We start from the raw sequence: 6,560 nt of genomic DNA on the forward strand, positions 1-6,560 counted from the left end.
TCCATTTGAAACTCAAGGATATGATGGATATTATAGTAAAAAAAGAACTATTTGGTAAAGTTACTAGATATGTATCTATGTGATAGAGTTCCAAAGGAGAGGCTTACCTCATTTGCACACACTCTTAATATTAGAGTAATGCTTTAAGCTACTAGAACCACAACATTATGATAGACTGATGTGTACTAAGCTAGGTAAAATATTTCCATATCTTTATCAAATTATCACTAAATAAAATATACATGGTCCATGTGGTGTTTTCAATCAAAGAAGTCCTTGCATGATGGATGGATAATGTAGAAAGGGATACCCAAAAAAGTTTATATATGTAACTATAGTTGATAAAAATGGTTACCCTTTATATAGACATGCAGGATGGAAGAACACATAATTCAAATGGTAACAAATTAGATAATTTATTGGTGGTGCTATAAAATCCTTGAGTTCCAAGTATAATGCTCATATAAATGTTGAGGTTTGTTCTACAATTTTAGATATCAAATTTTTACGTAAATATGTGTAAAAGGACCACGATCATGTGACCATTCGATTTACAACTATACATGGTCCCATATCTAATGATATTGGTGTTGAAAATATTGGCGTGCCACATGTAGATGAGATTGAGAACCTACTTGGATGCATGATATATTTCTACTTTTAAAGTATGTTTGCAAATATTTAAATTCAAAATTCATGATGAGAGACCTGATATGCAATAATTGCAAATACATTTACTTGGAGAGAATACAATTTCTTTTTATGGTTCAGATAATATTTATGAAATTCCAAAAAATGAAAATGCTCAAAAAACTACTCTCATTGAATGGTTTATTTGCAATCTTCTACATCCATCTCCTAATGCAATCTTGTATCAAGACTTTCCAATGCATTGGGTTTGGAATGCACAAAAGAAAATGTGGAGAAAGAGAAAGCAAGGAAATACATGTGGTTGGATATATTTTATTGTACCTACATGCTAAGAAAAATAGTAATTGCTCATTGTATGCAAGGGGTGCACTTCCTTTGAGGCATTACGTACAATTGATAATGTGATATATCTAACTTTTAAGGAGGCTTGCATGGAAAATAAAATATGAAAAGTAAACTTGAATGTCACATGTGCTTGCATAAAACTATATTGATGCAAAAGGCACTCAATTGAGAAATTTACTTGTGTCCATCTCGGTATCTTATTGGCCTGGTTGACCTAGTGTACTTTGGGAAGAGTTTTTAGTACTGCTAAAATAGAGGATACAGCACATCAATTATCTTTACAAAAGAGATAGAATGTTAACATACAACAAGAGGCAAGCAATCAAGCTATCATGCGTATACAAAAACATTTAAGTCAACATGGATGCAGTTTAGTAGACTTTCATGGACTACCTAAGATAGTAATGCAAGACTATGCAAACTCTTTGATTCTTGATGAATGTGTTTATGATAAGGTAAAATAAGAGAGAACCTTTTTAGCTATGGATGCTATTGAATGATGGACAAAGAAATTCCTTTGTAGCAATAATGAATGCTATTGATAGTGGTTTAGGCAAATTGTTTATCTTGAATGGACCCATGGTTTTGAAAAAATATTATTATACAAATGTTTACTTGTAAAGCTTTGTAGTCAAGGCCACATTGCCATAACTACAACATCCTTTGGTATTGCTACATTACTTTTGTCACATGGGCATACAACCCATTCAAGATTCAAAATTTTATTTCAAGCAGATAATAATTCTACATGCAACATACATGTTCAAAGTCACCTTACAACATTGTTAAAAGAGATGAGCCTTATTTTGTGGGATGAAGCTCCTATCTTGTATCGACACGCCTTTAAGGCAGCAGAGAAAAATTTAAAGGATATAATGCAATACAATACACCATTTGGTTGTAAAGTTATTCTACTAGGTGGAGATTATAAAAATAATAATTATTATTATACCAAAGGATACCCATGAGGATATTGTTGGTGCAGATATATGTTGTTTAACTTTGTGGTAGTATTTTAATATATTGAGACTTACACAAAATATGCAAATGCTATTAGATGAAGAATACTTTATTGCATGGTTGCAAGACATTGGGGATAGTAAGGGTTTATCACAAAGTAATAACATATTGCAAGTTCCATTTGCATTGCTATTAAAGGGATGGTCAATGGTACGAAGCAAAATACATGGCAAATCTAGCAAATAAAATCTCAATTTATAAAATAAAACAAAGCTATGATTTACTATGAAATAAACTTCAAAAGATTTTTGGCTATAGCATCCTGTTTGCATAGCCAAGTCCATGCTATAATCCAAATTCAGAGAAGAACAAATTCGATCAATTCGAGTCAATCAACTATGGATATAAGACTGTCCAAAACATGAGAAATGTAGCTGCAATATTCATTTGTAGTGATTTGTCTTGTAGATTATGATTGTTTCATGGTGCTTACCTTTATACACTCATATCCTACAATTGAAAAATGGGAGCGTAGCCAGGCTCTGATACCAATGGTATAAAGCGAAACATGTGATAAATCTAGCAAATCAAATCTCAATCATAAACAGCTTTATGACACACATAATAGAACTTAATGGAAAAATCTAATAAATCAAACATCTCAACCACTAAATACAAATAACATTACAATATATAAGAGGATTTGAATCACTTAATAGATTGAGAAAGACAAGGAAAAAAACTCAAGATTGGTGGGCCCAACCTCCCCCATGTCAGAAGCCATGGTTTGCCATCCTTAATTATATATTATAATTTTACATGGATATTTACATTTATATCTTACATATAATTACAAAGAAAGTACAAAAATCAATTGAAATACAGAGTTTTAAGAGTCAAGAGGTATTTTGTAACATGCTGCAATTGCTGCAGAACATTTTGTGCTCTGACTCTTGATGTTATGACATCACCATCGCGTTCGGAGCGTGCCAAAACCCCCAAAACGACTCTTGAAGCTCTAAATTCTGATCCTAGATGAGAGAGCAACGAAAAAACTTAGTTTTCACCCTCTTCTCCTCTTTTACGCACGATCCTGTTGCTTTTTTAAAGAAAGCTAGAAAAACCTTCTAAACTTAACCACATTAAGAAAATAGCAAGGTATTCCATAAAGAAAGCTTATTTCAATAAAAGCATATCTTAAATCTCATATTTTAAAATAATCTATATTAAAAACAAATAAATGAATAGTACTAAGGACAATGATCTAATTATTACTAAAGAAGTTTAAACTTATAACTTACAAATAGAGTAATAATTTTAATAATGAAATTTACACTTGGACTTATGCTAACACCAACTGCTATCCAAAGCCACCGCTACCTGCTCTACACATCGACTGAAGCATTCACAATTGTTTATAAATAAAATAAATAAACAATAGTGAAAACCTATTAGTCTTTAGCTACAAATAATTAAATAGGTTGAAACTTTGTCTTAACCTTAATTTAATTCTAGTGCGTACTCTAAACTCATAAACATCTATTAATTTGATATGTATTTTGCAGAATTACCCGCTATGGAATCACCCACATGCACATTAAATTAATCTAACGCCTAAAAAGGATACGCATCCCCGTCAACTTCTCGCATAAGGAATTCACCTTTTATATGGTCTTGGAAAATATATATAGTTTTATGGAATCCACCGAAAAACCTCGTGGAATCCACCTTGGAATTAAAAAACCTCACATAATCCACTGTGAAATATGGCTCCTGACATCAGTCAATGCAAGAGTTGATCAATTTTTTCAATGAATGTATTGGTTGTATGATTAATTATATATTATTCTTTAGTGAGCATGCCATTCTTGCACCTCCAAACAAAGATGTAGAAATATTAAATAACCATGCATTGTAAATGATGCTAAGATAGATTAAGTAATACTATATAGTGTGGGTTCCATGGAGAAGATAGAGAAGAATTCCTTTCTCTACTCTATGGAATATATAAACTCCCTTGACCTTGGTAGAGGTATTCCTCTTCATATCTTACTATTGAAACTAAATGCTCCAATAATATTACTCAATAACTTAAATCCTTCAAAAGGTCTATGCAATGGTACTAGAGTAGTATGCACTGCTTTCAACAACAAGGTTATTGATGTAGAAGTAACTATTGGGACTAAGATTAGGGATACAATATTTATCCTAAGAATAACTTTTATCCCAATGATACTATACCTCCCTTTGAAAAATTTACAATTAATCCCTATCCATTTGGCGTTTGCAATGACAATTAATAAATCTCAAGGCCAGAAGTTATCATGTTTGGGGATATACATGAAGACCTGTAAGAAGCAGGGAATAAGGATTTAGTGTAAATAATATTGATATTATGCCATGCCACACTAACATTGGTATAAAAGGAGAGGACATGTAATTTTTCATATCTTTTTGACACATTAATACAATTGCAGTCTTTCTCTCCCATCTTATTCAAAGAGTAGAGAGAGAGAAAGGGAAAGACTCCATATCCATGAGCCTTCAGGCTCTCAAGCTCATTCCTTCATTTCCACACACTCAAACTGAAAAGCACACACACACTACAAGATAAAGTGACCTAGTGTAAATGTAGACTAGACTGACTAACTCTAGTCAGGTCACTGATTGACTACTAACCCGACTTATTTAATGTAGTCACATGTAGACAGCTGTACACACTAGCTATCATAGATGTCGATCATAGATGAAGACACACTGACGGTGAGCTTGATTTCTAACACTCCCCCTCAAGCTCAAAAACAAAACTCAAATCATCTGCATCACTCCAAGTAGCTGTCTAAAGTGAATGAACTTATCTTTACCAAGTGACTTGGTAAAGATGTCTGCTACCTGGTCTTCAGTCTTCACATGCTCCAAGTCAATCTAATATGATAAAACCATTTCCCTGATGAAATGGTAGTGAACCTCAATGTGTTTTGATCTTCCATGATAAACAGGATTGCTTACTAACATAACACTGCTCAAATTGTCACAGTACAGCTTGACTTTGATGTCCAAGTGTACTCCCAAGTCATTCAGTAACTTCTGTAACCACTTAGCTTCACAGGCCGCTAAGGCCACACCACGATACTCTGCTTCCGTACTGGACAATGCAACTGTAGGCTGTTTCTTACTCTGCCAACTGATCATGCTACTACCCAATCCAAATGCATAGCCACTGGTTGACCTCCTGTCATATGTGCAACCAGCCCAGTCAGCATCAGTTTATCCCATCAAGTCAAGGGTTTTCCCATATGCATAAAACAGCCCATGATCTGTGGTACTCTTTATATATCTCAGAATTCTTCTGACTGCATCCAAGTGTGGTTTGCGAGGCTTCTGCATGAACTGACTGATCAGCCCCACAGCATAACTCAAGTCAGGTCTAGTGATCGTGAGATAGATCAAGCTGCCTACCATCTGTCTGTACATAGTAACATTCTCAATCTCTGTCCCAACATCAATCTACAGCTTGACATTCTGCTCCAAAGGCGTATCCATAGGCTTGCAATCAGCCATACCATATTTCTGTAACATGTCATGAGCATACTGCTTCTGTAGCAGCCATATGCCTTGAGGTGTAGAAACAACCTCAATCCCCAAAAAGTATTTCAGCTCTCCAAGGTCCTTGACCTTAAATTCAGCCTGTAAACACGTCTTTATTTCAGCAATCCTATTTTTATCATCTCCTCTAATGATTAATTCATCAACATAGACAACTAGAAAAACATAGCCACTATCTGTTTTCTTCGCAAACAAACTATGATCAGCATCTCCCAATCGGAAACCATGTTGCTGTAAATAACTGATGATGCGAGCATTCCATGCTCTAGGTGCCTGTTTCAACCCATATAATGCCTTTTTTAGTCGACATACATGTGCTGGAAATTCTGGATGTACATAGCCTTCAGGCTGTTCCATGTAAACCTCTTCCTGTAATTCTCCATTGAGAAATGCATTCTTTACATCCATCTGCCATAGTTTCCAGCCTCTAGCTGCTGCCAAAGCAATCAGAGTTCTAACTGTAGCCATCTTTGCTACAGGGCTGAAAGTCTCCTCATAATCAAGACCATACTGCTGCGCATACCCTTTTGCAACGAGCCTGGCCTTATATCTTTCCAATGATCCATCTGATTTACATTTTACCTTATACGCCCACTTGCATCCAATAGGTGTTTTGCCCTCAAGCAACTGTACCAAATCCCATGTACAATTTTCAGCCAAAGCTGAATATTCCTCATCCATAGCAGCACGCCAATTCTCATCTGAAACTGCCTCATCAAACTTACTTGGTTCTTTAAAACCTGTTACTTTCGTCATATAAGCATAATGACGGGCTGAATATCCAGTGTAAGTATACCTGTCAACAGGTCGTCTGACCCTCTCTGATCTCTTGAGCTGTGGCTCACTGTGAGCTTGCCTCTCATGAGGCGGCACATAACGGCTCTGTCTAGCACCTGGCGTCATAACAGATGGAATCCCCAATTCACTATCTAAGCTGTCACTGCTAGATGAATCATAACCTGCACTGAGTGGACCTGTTACATCTTCAAAAACCTTTT

The sequence above is a fragment of the Lygodium microphyllum genome, chromosome 8, assembly GCF_053477565.2.
Source record: "Lygodium microphyllum isolate KBCC chromosome 8, Lygodium_microphyllum_v1.1.10, whole genome shotgun sequence".
NCBI classification, from domain to species: domain Eukaryota; kingdom Viridiplantae; phylum Streptophyta; class Polypodiopsida; order Schizaeales; family Lygodiaceae; genus Lygodium; species Lygodium microphyllum.